The sequence below is a fragment of the Dreissena polymorpha genome, chromosome 11 (assembly GCF_020536995.1).
Source record: "Dreissena polymorpha isolate Duluth1 chromosome 11, UMN_Dpol_1.0, whole genome shotgun sequence".
Lineage (NCBI taxonomy): Eukaryota > Metazoa > Mollusca > Bivalvia > Myida > Dreissenidae > Dreissena > Dreissena polymorpha.
In genome coordinates this window covers 6,922,613-6,941,374 of record NC_068365.1, presented here as the reverse complement: position 1 = coordinate 6,941,374, position 18,762 = coordinate 6,922,613, and the positions used below count along the sequence as shown (strand labels likewise).

General features: G+C 36.2%; 3 pseudogenes; 2 read left to right on the top strand and 1 right to left on the bottom strand.

The window, feature by feature from the left end:
* Positions 1–145: 145 nt before the first annotated feature.
* Positions 146–303, bottom strand: LOC127851975 (U2 spliceosomal RNA; annotated as a pseudogene).
* Positions 282–403, top strand: LOC127851976 (U2 spliceosomal RNA; annotated as a pseudogene).
* A 580-nt stretch (positions 404–983) lies between these two features.
* On the top strand, positions 984–1,103 carry LOC127851955 (5S ribosomal RNA; annotated as a pseudogene).
* Positions 1,104–18,762: the final 17,659 nt, after the last annotated feature.

Here is an 18,762-nt window from a genome sequence, read left to right as displayed (position 1 = left end):
AGACATATACAAACTCTTCAAAGTTCTATACAAATTTGAATATGTTTCATCCAAGTTAACCAACAGAACTAATAAATAAGATCATAGTTGCTTACAACTTTATTCCTTGGAGACTTTGAAAGTTCATGAATCCCTCCTATGTTGATTTCTGGAAACCAAAACTGTCAGTTTTGCTTAATAGAATGGCTTGTGTTATGTCTAGCTCTTGTGTGTCCAAAAATCAGTTTAATATCGAAGTCCTCCAATGGGGGACGTATCAGATATTAAGCTGATAAGAACAGATACATGGGAAGACTTCGATATTAAACTGATTTTTGGACACAGATGAGCTGTCAGGCGCTTGCTCCGCTCTCTTCGCGGGTTGGCCCGGTATTGCAGTACCTTCGGGATCGGCCCACTTAACCAAAACCAATACTAAACCACTGAACGTTTCAGACAGTGCGCCGATGCCGAACGTCTACAGCAAGCCGACCAGCGTTGAGTCAGACAGGAACAGCGGTCTCCTCCGGACACGTCGTAATCCGCTTGCGGACAGCCGATGAGACAAACACGCACGAGCACCGCCGATTCGCTCGTGTGACCGACCGTTGCAGCAGGTAGGCACTCAAATCGCGTTGCTTCATAAGAAAATCACGTAACGAAATGTCGAGTATTGTGTGAACGGTTTCTGCAGAAAATGTTTTGCAGTAAAATGTCACCAAAGCAATACAGAAATACGTGTACAAAGCTTATACCAATGGCTATTATGCACAATAGTTATGCCTATTATTTATATAAAATGTACTACATTCTATACATATTGTAAATAGTAAATTACTTATAAATATGTTAAACGGTTTTCAAATTCATCTAATGGCTCCGATCATTATAATTGTCAATACTTATTTAACAAATGGTTTTATTTTGTGGATTTTGCCTAGATCTAAAAATAGACACACGCGCGCTACTCTCCATATATAATGCTACAATTTCGCCTACTTTGTGTCTATGGTCATATCATGTTGAAATCACCAGTTCTCGTCCGATCACCGAAGTTAAGCAACGTCGAGCCCGTTTAGTACTTGTATGGGTGACCACCTAGGAACGGCTCATCACCCCCGGATGAGGTATCACTCAACCGAAAAGCGGTGATCAGGGTTATCAGTGTAGTAAGAGAAAGGTGCATAGAGTCATTTTGTTGACATATTTAAATTAGTCTATTATTTTAAATGTTCTATATACTGTTCCAGGTAACTGCAGATGGACGATGATACAAAAGCGTAGCCGCTTCTTTTTCCATAAATGAAATTTATTGAAATACAATTGATGTGCATTAATACATGTTCACTTTGCGAATTATTTGTGTAATGTTTCGAGTTATTCTAGTTGATGAATTTTACCAATCATCAGCATCATTTGCATGATCATAAAGATGATGTTCACCACCATACTATAAAGAATGCTAAGAATCAACCGTATTGACACCTGTAGCATAAAACCAGGATTTTTGACTGACCACTCTCTAGTTGAACTTAAACTACACAAAATACAACATGAAAGAGGTCCAGGATACCTTAAAATGAATAACAGCATCTTATTAGATACACAATATCAAAAGCAAATAAAACAAGAAATATTAAATACAATTAAAAATAATAAAGATGCGAACCCAAACACCTTATGGGAAGTTATTAAAGGAAATATACGTAACACAACTATTAGATACACATCATTAAACAAAAAGAAACACACACACTTGAAACTGAAACTATCAAAATAATTGAAACACTCAAAAAGCAATTTCATGAAACAAACACAAACGATACCAAAGCCATTGAAAATGAAAATGAAAACCTTTTGTTTTTTACCTAAAGGAAACCACAAGTCAAAAAAGTATATATTAACATATCTTGTATGACATGTCTAAACATTATTGTTGCTACATGGCATCACTTTGTTTTATGATCATATACATGTATACATTGTATGTCTTATATTGAATAAAAAAAGAGAGAATCATCCGTTTTGTCATAATAAACCACCATCATCATCATCATCATCATCATCATCATCATCATCATCATCATCATCATCATCATCATCATCATCATCATCATCAGCATCATCATTATAATCATCATCATCATTATGGTCATCATTATTATCATATTCCTCCTCCTCCTCCTCCTCTTCCTCCTCCTCCTCCTCCTCCTCCTCATCATCATCATCATCATCATCATCATCGTCATCGCCATCGTCATCACCATCACCATCATCATTATCAGCACCATCATCATCATCATCATCATTTTTTGCATAATCATCATCGTTTTCTTCAAGTTCTTATTGAAGATTCACGAATGGACACGGGTTTTTTCACCAATCTGTATATTAATTACAAAATGTATATAAAAACCGTTGACAACGTAAGTAAAATGCATACAAGTCATAACAAGATGATAATAACATAGTATCACTAATTGAACAAATGGTGTTATTGTGTGAATTTGCCGAGATCCTAAACAAAGAAACACGCGCGCTGCTATCCGTATATAATGCTACAATTTCGCCTAATTCACGGTGATATATACTTCTGACAAGAGCACCGTATCCTTCTGTCAAAAACATGGCCGCAAACTTTTTGGCGAATCCAGAAATAAAAGAAAAACACGAGAAAAGAAGGTAAGTTGGTAATAAAAAGATTTTCCATCGAACGAACTATATACTTTACATCTAATTGCCGTTTACCGCATCAAAATTGAATCGCTATTAACTTCAAAATACTGAAAACAATTTGAGCATGTCGTTAAAGAAGTGACTTTCATGACGCGAAAAATCGTATGTTTGCAGATTTTAAACATTTTTTTTTATTAAACGGTATTTTATGGTAGAAAAATCAATTTACAACACATTATGCATTCTTTATTGAATATAACTGTGATTTTTACATTTACAAGTTATAGCAAGTATGCACCGCTCAACACTGACATCATAAAAATATGAACAGCGCTAAACAATGTCCGTAAAAGCACCGCATCTTTATGATTTTTTGGCACCGCTTTATTCTGATATTTTTTCATTCAGAAGGAAGAGACGTTCAATTTATGTTGGAACAACCAAAAAAAAAAACAAGAAAAGGAGACTTTTCCTACCCGAAGCTGAAGATGATACCAGCGCATTTCCAGGCGACCGTCAACCGGCATGTAGTCCACGTGTTGACGCTCTCAAATATTAAGCTACTTTTTATATTGGTAATATTTGGAGCAAAGATTTTTAGCCCATATAAAAAGTATCTCTAAATTCTTTGCGCGTCTTATAAATAAGACTAACCGGCATGTACCAGCTCTACGTATGTCATAGAGACACCGAATGTTCAGTGCCGCCCAGCCTTCCATGACAATATTGTAAATGCTCCACAGAAACGAAAAACCAAAAAGCAAGGTCATCAAGAAATAAATTATTTAAAAATAGCAGTTCAGAAAACATGACTGAAAAAGTGACACAGCTATTACCAGGTTTTCTTTAAAAAGTACACTCGGCAAATTTATGCTTTGACTTTTGTAACTTTAATAGGCATATAGTCGCCGCTTCGTCCGTCCGTCCGTCCGTGCGTCCGTCCGTCCGTCCGTGCGTCTGTCCGTCCGTCCGTGCACAATTTTTGTCCGGGCTATTTCTCAGCAACTAATGAACGGAATTCAATGAAACTTTATGGGAAGCTTCACTACCAAGAGGAGATGTGCATATTATCAGCGGGTTCTGGTCGGATGATTTTTCACAGAGTTATGGGCCTTTGAAATTTTCCATTAACTGTACATATAGTGCAATTCTTGTCCGGGCTATTTTTCAGCAACTAATGACCGGAATTTAATGAAACTTTATGGGAAGCTTCACTACCAAGAGGAAATGTGCATATTATAAGCGGGTTCTGGTCGGATGATTTTTCACAGACTTATGGCCCTTTGAAATTTTCCATTGTACATATAGTACAATTCTTGTCCGAGCTATTTCTCAGCAACTTATTACGGGAATTCAATGAAACTTTATGGTAAGCTCCACTACCAGCAGGAGATGTGCATATTATCAGCCGGTTATGGTCGGATGATTTTTCACAGACTAATGGCCCTTTGAAATTTTCTATAAACTGTACATATAGTGCAATTCTTGTCCGGGCTATTTCTCCCCAACTACTGACTGGAATTCAATGAAGCTTTATGGGAAGCTTAACTACCTTGAGGAGATGCGCATGTTATTTGTGGGTTCTGGTTAGATGATTTATTTAGAGACTTATGGCCCTTTGAAATTTTTAAGTTGCTAAACCATCCATCGTATTATTTTGTCCAAAATTATGCCCCTGAAGACGTTTCCTTTTATCTGAATATATAGTGCAATATTGTGACAAAAAAAACCTTTGGGGAGCATCACCCGTCTCCGACGGTTTCTTGTTTATTTGGTATGTAACAACGAGTTTCCGCTTACAAATATTGCTCTGCTGTTGTTGCTGGATGCTGTCAGGTTATACAGTCCACCGATAACCTCAATGATGACATACAAAGAAGACACCATGAAGTTCTGGAGAGTTGTATATAAATTATTCCACGGAAAAGTGCTAAGATTCATGTCCGTAATGAAATCAATCTTTTTTACGGATTATGAATCTGAAATCACTAAATAATAATTATCAATAATGATTGTATTTTACCACAACAATATATATAAATTGAAACATGAGACTTAAACATGTGCCCCCCACGTACTGGAAAGCAAAAAATCGATCCCGGTGAACATTTTTTGGTGCAAGCATGCCACCATTTTCAAGATCAATTCTGGGACATTGTAACTTTGATAACTAAAAGATTCTCGTAAATAAATTCAGCTCATGATGGCTCGTTCCAGCTTATGATTTAAAACCATGTGCAGAAGTTAGCGGTGCCACGAATTGCAGTGACACGGAATATAAATACGGTGTTTATAATCAGTGTTGCGCGGTGCATCGATATTTATGTAAGTGATGCATGTTTTCATCAAAAAGTAAGGCCTTTAACAGATATTGAAACAAACGGGTTCGTATGGCATGTTCTTTTTATATATACAATGATTTAAGTTTGTCACATCAGGTCTGACAGCATCGACAATTATCTGATTATTACATTTTTCTCTCAACTACGAATGGTGTCGAGCGCGACACGACTTTTTGTAAACACTATTTCAAAGTCATGCTTAATAGTTCACGACTGGTAAACTTTTAAATAGACGACATATTGGTTCAGAAATTCGATGGAGTGCTTCGTAAGTGGAAACCATTTTGCAGTGTCTTATAATAAAACATTTTGTCAGCCACTAACCTGATATTACTTCGCCAACATGTTTCTTTTTCGTCAGAAGGATACGGTGCTCTTGTCAGAAGTATAAAATTTTGACGGTGAGCGGAATAGTTGTGGTAATCGCCTTATCACCGCGTATTTTATGTCTACGGCAATATCACGTAGGACTTAAGCCAAAGAAGGGACATCTATATGTATACTTAGCAGAAGTAATAGAAATTTTCTTAACTAAGTTAGATTTAAATACATGGGAATGTCTGGCAACATTTATGTTTGGCCTGAAAAAAGATGAATATTCACAAGAGGCGCTAGATGCTATCTTGTTCAAGGTAAAAGCTCCACAAATAGTCAATAAAAGGGTTCATTAAAAAAAACAACAGCATTTGAGTGTGCTTTTTGCTATTTTGGTTGTGTTTTTCGTTATGCTTGGTGTTGCTTTACACTGTGTATGCTTGTCCTTACACAGGAAGTGCATGTCCTTACACTGGGTTTGCTTGTCACAGGGAGCGATTGTCCTTGCATTCGTTTGCATTGTCCTAACAATGGTTGTGATGTTCGCTACACTGGCTGTGCTTGTCTTTAAAACGGATTGAGCTTTTCCTAACAAAGGGAGTGCTTGTTCTTACAATTGCTGTCTTTGTCCTGACACGGGTTGCTCTGGGTGTGATTCTTATGACACTCTGTATTTTTGTCCTTACATAGGATATGCTTGTCCTTACACTAAGTGTGCTTGTCTTTCACTGGATTTGCTTCTCCTTACGCTGGTTGTGCTTGCCCTTACACGTGTTGTCTTTGTCTTTATACAAGGTGTTGTTGTACTTACACTAAGTGTGCTTGTCCTTACAGTTAATATGCTTGTACTTAAACTAGATGCATTTGTCCTTACACTGAGTGTGCTTGCCCTAACACTGAATGTTCTTGTTCTAACAAAGGGTGTGTTTGTTCGTACACTTGATATGCTAATCTTTACATTGAGAAAGCTTTTCTTTACATTTGGTGTTCTTGTCCTCATACTGAGTCTGCTTTCCCTTGCACTGGTCGTACTTGCCCTTACAATGGATGTGCTTGGCCATACAATTTTGCTTGCACTTGGTGCACTTGTCCTGAAGCTAGGAGTCCATTTCCTTACACTGTTTGTTCTTGTCCTTTTACTGGATGTACTCTTGTAAATTATGTAGCAAGGAAACACATGTCCGCCCGTAAAGTGTGTAGAACGAAAACACATGTCCGCCCGTAAAGTGTGTAGCAAGTAAACATATGTCTGCCCGTTAAGTGTTTAGCAAGGAAACACATGTCTGCCCGTAAAGTGTGTAGCAGGTAAACACATGTCTGCCCGTAAAGAGTGAAGCACGTTAACACATGTCCGCCCGTAAAGTGTAGTAGCAAGTAAACACAAGACCGCCCGTTAAGTGTTTAGCAAGTAAACATATGTACTTCCCGTAAAGTGTGTAGCAAGTAAACACATGTCTGCCCGTTTAGGGTGTAGCAAGCAAACATATGTCTTCCCGTTAAGTGTTTAGCAAGTAAGCACATGTCCGACCGTAAAGAGTGAAGCAAGTTAACACATATCCGTCTGTTAAGTGTGTAGTGTCCGCCCGTAAAGTGTGTAGCAAGCAAGCATATGTCCGGCATTAAAGAGTGAAGCAAGTTACTTACATGTCCGCCTGTAAAGTTTGTAGCAAGCAAACACATGTCAACCCGTAAAATGTGTTGCAGGCAAATATATGTACTCTCGTGAATTGTGTAGCAAGTAAACACATGTCCTCCCGTAAAGTGTGTAACAAGCAAACATAAATCCGCCCGTAATTTGTGTAGCAGGTTAACACATGTCCGCCCGTTAAGTGTGTAACAAGTAAACACATGTGCGCCCGTAAAAGTGTGTAGCAAGTAAACACATATCCGTCCGTAAGTGTGTAGCAAGCAAAAACATGACCGTCCTTAAAGCGTGAAGCAAATAAACACATGTCCGCCCGTAAGTGTGTGGCAAGCAAACTTATTCGCCCATAACGTGTGTAGCAAGCAAACATATGTCCGCCCGTTAAGTGTGTAGCAATGAAACACATGTCCGCCCGTAAAGTGTGTAGCAAGTGAACACATGTCCGTTCGTAAAGAGTGAAGCAAGTTAACACATGTCCGCCTGTAAAGTGTGTAGCAAGTGAACACATGTCCGTTCGTAAAGAGTGAAGCAAGCAAACACATGTCCGCCCGTAAAGTGTGAAGCAAGTGAACACATGTCCGTTCGTAAAGAGTGAAGCAAGTTAACACATGTCCTCCTGTAAAGTGTGTAGCAAGTGAACACATGTCCGTTCGTAAAGAGTGAAGCAAGTTAACACATGTCCGCCTGTAAAGTGTGTAGCAAGTAAACACATGTCCACCCGTAAAGAGTGTAGCAGTAAACACATATCCGCCCGTAAGTGTGAAGAAAGTTAACACATGTTCGCCAGTAAAGTGTGTAGCACCGTCTGTATATTCCGTAGCAAGCAAACACAGTGCGTTTTGTATATTGTGAAGCAAGCACTTTAAATAATATTCTTCCGTGAATTACGAGAAAAGAGAAAATGAAATTTCTTAAAATTACATTACTGTTACACGTGTTTCTTGTATGTAAATGTTATGTATACTTATAAACACGTTGAGATACAATATACTCACGTCGAAACACAGGATGTATATTCAGTTGTTAGTGCATTAAATACATAGGGCGAGCTGGCTGGCAAAATTTGGTTTTCATAAATATTGATCAGTCATTGTTCACTTCCCGTTTAGTTTTACTGCGAATGAGAAGCTATTTTCACTTTACAGGAAGTACGGTGATTACTGATACAGCGTATTCCGCATGCAATTTAACTGATATGTAACTGTTTTAAAAACGCATCGTTTGATTGATAGAATTTATCTTACACAGAAAACAATATGATTTCTCATTTCTTACTAATTAGGCTTCGGCATTTGCTAACCTTATATTCGCCGTTCACAAATTCATGTTCTTATTTAGGAGAGTGTGTTATGTTATGCGATTTTCTGTATCGCAGAGAGTTGCGATGTTATTGGCAGTTATGTAATAAAATGCTTTTAGCACCCTCATCGCATAAGCCCGACAGTTGCACCATGGAGGATATCCATTGATATCCACAAGTGGACTTGATAATCACCACATGGACAGACCCATGACCAGATTCACCGCATGATTATCAATATAAGATGGGGGCAATAGATTTAATTCGGAACTCGCGCGCCGTGGGTTTTTCCGATTTCTGAGCGCGCGCGGGAGGTACAAACATTGTCATTAATACAGTAATGACCAGTAACGTCGACATCCGATTTGCTTCCCATTCAGAAGTGGATACTTAGTATTTAAACGACAGTAGTGTTTCAAGGAAATGTCAAAATTCAAGTCTTTTGTTGTTATTACTATTACTATTATTATTACTAATTACACATAACAAATATAACACCGATATACATGTTTTTCAGACGTTTAATACAGGATAAATACACTGTTCAGATATACAGCCGCCTATACGAATGGGTCCAGTAGCTAACATCCTTAAAAGACATGAAAAACAGACTTTGTCAGCTGTATGTTAATGAAAAAACCTATACAAACGGCTTGACATATGCAATATTTCTTCTGAAAAACATAATTCATGTTCTTGTTTTTTCGGCATGCTTTATAGATATAGCAAATACAAGATAAGATTAAAGAAAAACATCACAATATAGCTATATAAATAGAAATGTAAATATCCAACTGATAATGAACGATACATTAGTTTTAGTAATGGACTGAGGATAGTAAGGTATTGTTGTTTGGTACTTGTCTGTATGCTTTTAAATATATTTGAATAGTATAATATATATACGAGGGAGTCAATGTCTTGGTAGTTTCGTTGACAAACTTCCATTAAAACTGTATGCCCAGGCCTACGCACAGTATATGCAATGACATAGTTAAGTGTCCGAAGCTGTTTACATGTACATGCAGCATTATATCGTGTTACATAGTATTCTTACAAATTAAACACAATCGAGATTAGTTCATCTAAAGAAAAATGATTAGATCAAGGTATTTGTATCAACTATAACGAACGTTTGAGCAGAAAAAGTGGCGTTTACTATTCAACGATAAGTGAAATTATTGTTTTACTCCCTTTTAAAATATGCTAGTTAGCGTTTGTGTGTACCTACCACGCGTGCTCAAATATCGGAAAAACCCAGACTGAAGAGTTCCGAATAACAACTATTAGAGCAGACAACATGAGCACCGCCCACTCGCTCGTTACTGGAACAAATGCTAAGGATAACTTGTAGGGAATATGTAACTAGTTTATTGTATAGAAATTTTGTGAACATATGCAACCCTATAATGTTGCACAGGTATCAATATAACACATCCTTTCCGAGTAGAATCTTCCGAGTCCAGGTGACTTTGTGTGTGCATTAACATCGATCAATTTAATTTAGAGTTTTTAGATAATATTGTTCGGTAATATATTATGATGACGATTGATATTAATTTCTCTCATGCAGTTATGGAACGTACATGTGTATACCTTAAGTACGTTTTCTGGACAACACATGGCATCAGCAATGCAAAAAAAAATGCAGCTTTAAAGTAAGTAATTATATTTCATGCTAAATACTGATTTATCGGATAGGATATGCCATATAGTGGATTATTATATGGGGTATATCCTTTTTATAAATAAGTGTTTATAATCAAACCAAAACACATGTTAAATCAATCATGAAATACAAGTGGACTTAATAAATTTTATTATGTTATTCGTGTTGTTTTTGCAATCCCGTATCACCATACAAGCCGCACTTCTTTTTTCGGTATATATCGTCGGAACTATACATCAAACTGATCTGAAACGATGTGCAGATTAACACTGTAAATATTTATCGAAATTTCAAGAAAATGGGCATGCATTAGTGAATAAACTAAAAAGCTTTTGTTTCGCTAGTATAACGATCCAATAGTATGTAAAGCTATATTTGCTTGCGCAATTCCGCATGTAACGCGATGCTCCGGCTTACGAGTGCTAGGCCATAACAAAAGTCATTCGACTTAAACATTCTATTGGAGCAGTCGACTAGCGAAATATCAGAGAGAGAGAAAAAGATGGACAGACAGACAGACAGACGGACGTACGGACGGACAGACATTCAGACAGACAGACAGACATACAGACAGACAGACAGACAGACAGACAGACAGACAGACAGACAGACAGACAGACAGACAGACAGACAGACAGACAGACAGACAGACAGACAGACAGACAGACAGACAGACAGACAGACAGACAGACAGACAGACAGACAGACAGACAGACAGACAGACAGACAGACAGACAGACAGACAGACAGACAGACATTTTCTTCAATTTATACAAAGAAACAAAGTGTCCTTAACATTAAAATAATAAAAACTTTATTTACTACTAGCGTTGTCTTGTTACGTATCATTCTATTCACTGGACTTGTTTTATATCAATCCAAACGCTCGACAGGCTTTGCTTATTATCGTTATTTATCAAGCTAATACAGTCTACTTGACATAGAATACGGTATATTTTTCTCGGATTATCAGTAAAAGTCAAAGCTGACTAAACTAACGTTTTGAAATAAAAAGTCCCTATTAATTTCGTATGATAATATGAGTGAATCGACGCTCTAGAAGACTTGCACTATTAATTATCTGTTGGTAGTTTGAAGTTCACTATTTAGTATCTCTGTATGTATGGTAACAAAACAACGCTATTAACGTTTGGTACGGAAATACGACATAACAACGATGATCAATAATGTGTGTATTAAATAGAGTGTTGCAGTTGCAGTGTCAAAATTATGTTTTACCAAGTTTTAATACACTTCCCGTATTCCAATATTGAGTACATATCGTATAGATATGGCTGAAATCGGTTTATGGTGATTATTTGTGGATATAGAACGAGAATATCTCTGAAACTAATACATGTAGATGATCCCCGATAATGTACTTCGTCAGAGTATGAGTTCTTCGAAAGCACGGGGACAAGACAATTCGGCAATGCACGAATGAAAAATCAACTTAATCGGAACAATCAAGCAATATTGGCATGATCAGTTATTATTAGTAGCTGCCTAAAATTTCCTGCTCGGAAACGATGAACGGGACAGACAAAATGATTGGAGGACGAACGGGCGGACATCATGTTGGAAGGAAATATTACGATAGCTTTTATATCCCCCGATTAATATTCCATCAACATTTGAATGCGGGCGGACTAGGGGGCGAGTGTAAGCTTATATAAAGCTTAAAATGTGATTGATTCACTCAGTGTGGGCGGAGTTAAACGATGTTATTTATGGGCGGATTTTAGAAGCGTTATCGGATGGGGCAGTCGATAACTGTCAAAACATATAATGTAAGCGTCTCTACCTCAATTGTGAACTTGTGGCATAATAAATAATAACTGAATTCTGAAATGTTACTCTTTTAAAAACGCACAGTCTGATTTCTCTTTTTGACGATGCTGGAACAGCAGCGTCCAAGGTATCATAATCGTAGAAAAATTTCTCACAATGGCGACTTATGTAAAAGACCGAGCCAGTCCGATTGATTTTTCAGTTACTTCCCTTTTGCATTCGCCACTGCGTAGGAGATTGCTCGTCATTGATTACATTCTCCTAGCAGAGTTGTCGTTCGTGTTTAAACATTCAACAATGGCCGCCCCCATGAGAGTCTCGAGTCAAAACTTTCTTACTGCATAAATTGGCTTGTTTCGCTATTTAGAAGCTGTCATTTATGATATATGAATTATTTATTCACTAAATCTCCGCTAATGACAACAAAGGATGGAATTCGAAGGATATATTCGATGTGAATGGATCACTTTCTATGGCTTCGCCCATGAGAGACTTGATAACACTCGTGTCAAAACTTTCTTACAGCTTAAATCGGCTTGTTTCGCTATTTAGTAATGCAACAATTAATGGAATTCGAAGGATATATTCAATGTGAATGAAGCACTTTCTGGATCTCGACAGTTTGACAAGGCAAAACTGGCATACTGATGATACTGGTATTTTTAGTTATCAATTTAAGTCACATTTTGCTTTATACATTTTGTTTAAGCATTTTGCGACTTATTGAACGGCAATGATACCCGATATCAACATGTCATATGGGATTTGCATGTCACCAAGCTGTCCTGAAATGCAACATTGAATACAAACTCTTTACTCAAATTACTGGTAAGTATGAATTCTTTCTTCTTTCTATTTAAGTAGTTGATGTCACTACAGTCCAAATAATTAGACGTAATTTACCGTTTAGTCCATGTATATTGACCTCATATTTATAGGAGTAGATATTATGTTAAAAGGGGCCTTTTCACAGATTTTGACATGTTTTGAAGTAAGTCATTAAATGCTTTATATTGATAAATGTAAACATTGGATATTAAAAGCTCCAGTTAAAAATCCAGAATAAAATTCTTTAAAAAAAGTAGTCCGCAGCAGGGCTCGAACCAATGACCCCCTTAGTCCTGGAGTAAAAACGCATTAGCCTGCTCGACTATTCTGCCAAGTATAAATGGTTGACGTATTTTATACCTAGTATAAGCAATCTTCGTAGTTTCACACAATTAAACAACAACAACATAACTCTCCAAATTATTCAATCGTTTCGCGTTGCAACGCTTTATAATTTTTAAATCGTTAAAAGATGCATATAATGGCTATATTAGACCATGGTAAATATTCAGTAATCCTTTTTCCTAAAAATAACATAACTAAAAGAAAATTTGCAAATCCGATACAACTTTTTTCAATTTTTGTCAATTTACCAAAACGTGAAAAGATCCCTTTAAAGTTAAATGAACCATATCCCAGTAAAAGAGACATTTAGGCGATTGTGGCCAGTTTAGATCCAGTTCAGCCTGCAGTTGCTTGAAAGCTGTTTGCTTAAGAGCGGTTTTCGGACAATGACAAATAGTTTAATTGGATACATATTAGACTGCCCTTTTCCTGTGACCTGGCTAATTAAATTCAGCAGCCTGGTAACAGTTTAACGTTAATGTTACCAATGTGTCAGACCAGGGCCTGGATTTTGAAATCTAGGACATGCATGGTCAGAAGATGTCATTAAAGATTATACATTTTTTCAAACACATACAAATGCATACAAATATAAATAGTAAAATGCACTAAGTCAGAAGGCATTTGACTTCGGCTGGTGCCTTGGCACACCAGGTGGTTCGGTTGCAATAGTTTGATGGACTCACTACTTGGATGTGTAGTTACATTATTTAAAGTATATCAAACAGTATTTAGCATGAACCAATGATTTTTTCTAACATAAATTATGGATGTAAAATGCTTGAAGGAATAATATTTAAGGTTTAAGAAGGCATTTTCTTTTTGTTTTAAAGGATATCTTTGAAAATAATATTTTTCATGATTTTTTTGGCAACAAGGGGTAATGCATTTTGAAAAATGTGATTAATTTTCTGACAAAAAACTGGTACCATGAGTAGCATGAAACAATAATTTTTTTAAACATTTGTAATTGATGAAAAATGATTGCAAAAATAATATATAAGGTCATATAAAGCATTGCTTTGCACATGTCGGTCGGTCTGTCGGTCTGTCGCTCCGTCTACCAGTTAGTTTTCCGGATGATAACTCAAGATCGCTTGGGCCTAGGATCATGAAACTTCATAGGTACATTGATCATGACTCGCAGATGACCCCTATTGATTTTCATGTCACTAGGTCAAAGGTCAAGGTCACATTGACAAAAAACATATTGACACAATGGCTGTCACTACAACGGAGAGCCCATATGGGGGGGGGGGATGCATGTTTTACAAACAGCCCTTGTTTATTTTATTTTAATAGGTTACTCTGAAAATTCTATCTTTCATGATTTTTTTTGCAACAAGGTGTTATAAAATTTAAAAAATGTTACGGGATTTTTAGACCAAAACTGTACTATGATAATACTATGATGCACTTCGCCAAAACATTTATAATTATATTGTTTATTCTTGAAAATGTATTTCCCCTATTCACTAAAAATAACACTTTTGATCAGAAAATTCATATATAATGATGTTTACTTTTATTTTCAAGAATCATAATGCCTCTTTTTAGTTGTATTTAGCCACAAGTTCTTGTCAGCCACTTAAGGGTTATATGTTGCCTTTCTTTTACTAAATGCAAAATAATTCTACACTTTGAGACATTCATAAAATATTTTATATCTTTACAACACCGACAGGCTAATAAATTTATATATCAAGTACTTCCATACCAACAGGACCATTCTAGGCGGGCAACCTAGCAACCTTGATTTGTTCATATCTTCCTATCAATCTGTTATATGTGTTATGAGTCATTTGTTCGGAGAACATTTAATGTTTGTTATAACTTTTAAATAATTCAATGTTCAAAGTGATATTGTTATTGACCGATAAACCAACATACTGATTAAAAGGGAATATTTTATTAATTATTTGCATTTTATCTTACATGAGACATATTTGCCTAAATGTTTTTCAAACTATAGAGAAATCTATATACAATTAATAATTGACGACGTTTAACAAAAAAAAAAGAAATAGTAAAATGGTTTCCGGATGATAACTCAAGAACGCTTATGCCTAGGATCATTAAACTTCATAGGTACATTGATCATGACTTGAAGATGACCCCTATTAATTTTCAGGTCACTAGGTCAAAGGTCAAAGTCACAGTGACCCGAAATAGTAAAATGGTTTCCGGATGATAAATAAAGAACGCTTATGCCGAGGATCATGAAACTTGATAGGTAGATTGATCATGACTCGCAGTTGACCGCTATTGATTTTCAGGTCACTATATCAAAGGTCAAGGTCACGGTGACCTGAAATAGTAAAATGGTTTCCTGATAAAAACTCAATAACACTTATGCCTATGATCATGAAACTTCATGTGTACATTGATCATGACTCGCAGATGACCACTATTGATTTTGAGGTCACTAGGTCAAGGTCAAGGTCACGGTGACCCGAAATAGTAAAATGGTTTCCGGATGATAACTCAAGAACGCTTATGCCTAGGATCATGAAACTTCATAGGTTCATTGATCATGACTCGCAGATGAACCCTATTGATTTTCAGATCACTAGGTCAAAGGTCAAGTTCACGGTGACCCGAAATAGTAAAATAGTTTCCGGATGATAACTCAAGAACGCTTATGCCTAGGATCATGAAATTTCATAAATACATTAATCATGACTCGCAGATGATCCCTTTTTAATTTCAGGTCACTATGGCAAAGGTCAAGGTCACGGTGACCCGAAATAGTAAAATGGTTTCAGGATGATAACTCAAGAACATTTATGCCTAGGATCATGAAACTTCATAGGTACATTGATCATGACTCGCAGATGACCCCTAATGATTTTCAGGTCACTAGGTCAAAGGTCAAGGTCACAGTGACTCAACTTTGAAAAATGGTTTCCAAATGATAAGTCAAGAATGCTAACGCCTATGATCATGAAACTTCTTAGGTACATTGATCATGACTCGCAGATGACCCCTATTGACTTTCAGGTCACTAGGTCAAAGGTCAAGGTCACGGTGACTTGACTCAGTAAAATGGTTTCCGGATGATAACACAAGAAAGCTTACGCCTAGGATCATGAAACTTCATAGGTACATTGATCATGACTCGCAGATGACCCCTATTGATGTTCAGGTCATTAGGTCAAAGGTCAAGGTCACAGTGAGTCAAAACAGTTTAATGATTTCCGGATGATAACTCAAGAATGCTTACGTCTAGGATCATGAAACTTCATAGGTACATTGATCATGACTTTCAGATTACCCCTATTGATGTTTAGGTCACTAGGTCAAAGGTCAAGGTCAAAGTGACTCAAAGCAGTAAAATAGTATCCAGATGATATTGCAAAAATGCTTACGCCTAGGACCATTAAACTTTATAGGTACATTGATCATGACTGGTATATAACCCTTATTGATTTTCATATCACTTGATCAAAGGTCAAGGTCACAGTGACTCATAACAGTAAAAAGGTTTCCTGATGATAACTCAAGAAAAGCAAGGCCTAGGATCATGAAACTTCATAGGTAAATCGATCATGACTGACAGATAATCCCTATTGATTTTCAGGTCACTAGGTCAAATGTCAAGGTCACAGTAACAAAAAATGTATTCACACACAATGGCTACCACTACAACTGACAGCCCATATGGGGGGCATGCATGTTTTACAAACAGCCCTTGTTTGTCTTATGTTGGTAAATGTTCATCTCTGTCAATTCTAGGTTAAGTTTGAAAGTAGGTCATATGTGGTCCAAACTAGGTCAACAAACCAAATCACAGAAAAGGTTAGTGAACACTCCAGAGGTCACATTTTCTTCCAGATCTTCATGAAAATTGGACAGAATTGAATGTTATCTCGATGAAATAAAGTTTCAGTTCGAAAATTGGTAGTTTGTCAAAAACTAGGTCATTAGGTTAAAATATAGAAAACGTCCTTTACCTTTCTACAGGTCACATTATCTTCCTGATTTTCATGAAAATTGCTTACAATGTCCATCTTAATCAAATCAAAAGCTGAATTTGCAAGTTGGTCCTGGCAGGCTAAAGCCAGGTTACAACTTAGTCAAATCATACACAAGTTTTTGACACTATAGAAGAAGTTTTGGGTGAGCGATACAGGGCTAGCTTGTTTTAGAACAGCCTGTGATAAGAAAGGGAAGGTATTGTATTTGTTTCAAAAGTAACATTTTATTGTTATTGGAAGTAACTGAGCAAATATATGATGTCATAGTTTGGGTTATTTTGCTCACTTGTTATGATGTGACAAGGTGAGCTTTTGTTATCACTCTTTGTTGTATTTTATCCAAAGTTTATTGTGAACACATTAGATATCATTTTACAATGTTTAAATTTGGGTGTCACCTCTTTGCCAGATTCTTATGAAACTAGTCACCTCTATGTCATTTTTTGGTTTCATATTCTATCAAAAATTAGGGAACTAGGTCAAATATAAGAAAAGGTTTGTTAATACTTTAGTGGTCACATTCTCTCTCTGATCCACTTGTAAATTGGTCAGAACATTATTTTAAATGATTTCAAAGTCAAGCATGAAAGTAGCATATTCAACATTTAGGTCACAAGGTCAAGTCTCAGTGATTAACAGGTCACGTTCCAAAGTGGGTCATGTGCTTCCAAGCAGTTGATCAATAACTAAAATCATTAAAATCCACGTTAAAACTACCATTATTTACCTGATCTTCATGGCAGTTGATCAGAATGTTCAAATAAATGAAAGTAGGATCTCGGTAACAAGACTCAACCAGATCGGATAAACGCAAATAGTTTGTTCATACTCACAATGCCTTTTTTTTCTAGATCTTCAGGAAAAATTAGTTAACACCACTAGGAAACAATCAGTTTCATGTGAGCCACATTGTGCTGTTAAAGCTATCTATGTATAGTATAGATTGTTACAAAACCTTGTTTATCAATAAAAATAAATGAACAAAATGGCTTTCTAAAACTTGTAGTCTTGGATGATATATTCATCAACTTGTAATCTACGACAATCTTTTGAGAAGAAAAACAAATTTTGATTATTATTATACGCCAACATACTGTGATTGGGGGCTAGCACAGGAAATCTCAATTATGTTCCTCGAAAAATAATGGGTTAGCATATTGTTGCTGTTTTATCCAGTTGTCTGGACCATTTCTCTCAAAAGAATTTTAAGTTCAAATATGAGATATTTAGGTAAATAAATTTCATTGAAGCAGGGTTGGCATATTGACCGGTCAATTGAGTATTGACCGGGCCGGCGGTCAATACCCGGTTAAAACCGGTCAATACTGGTCATTACTGGTCAACACTGGTCGATTGAAAATTGTAGCATTTAAACGTTACAAAGGAACCATTTTATATTAAATCAATAATTATTCTGTAATTGATAAACTTTTTTCTGAGTTATTTATTGTAAAAAAAATCTTTAAAGTTGTAAAAAGTTACTTCTTTATTATTTATGAAAACAGCCTCAAATACATAAGGACTAAGGCAATATCTTTATCTCAGTGTATCACATATGTTACTTAAGTATTATTACTATTGTAGGTACCATAGCATTTCACTTATCTATTGATATATCTATTTGATAAGCAGATAGACAAACAGAACTCTTGTGTATTCTAGGGTTATAAATCTGGCCTCTTAGTTGGTAATAAAATGCATGCAGTGTTTTGTCTCTGATATTGACAATTAAGCAAATCTGCCCTTAGGCTATTTCATATCACTCACACAAAAGAAGATTACAATGTACTTGCTATTAATTTAATAGTTACTTCTAACTTGTTTCCTTTCTGTATTCAGAGGGTTTTTTTCCCTTTCATATTAAAAAGTTCAATTGGTATTCAAATGAATAAACA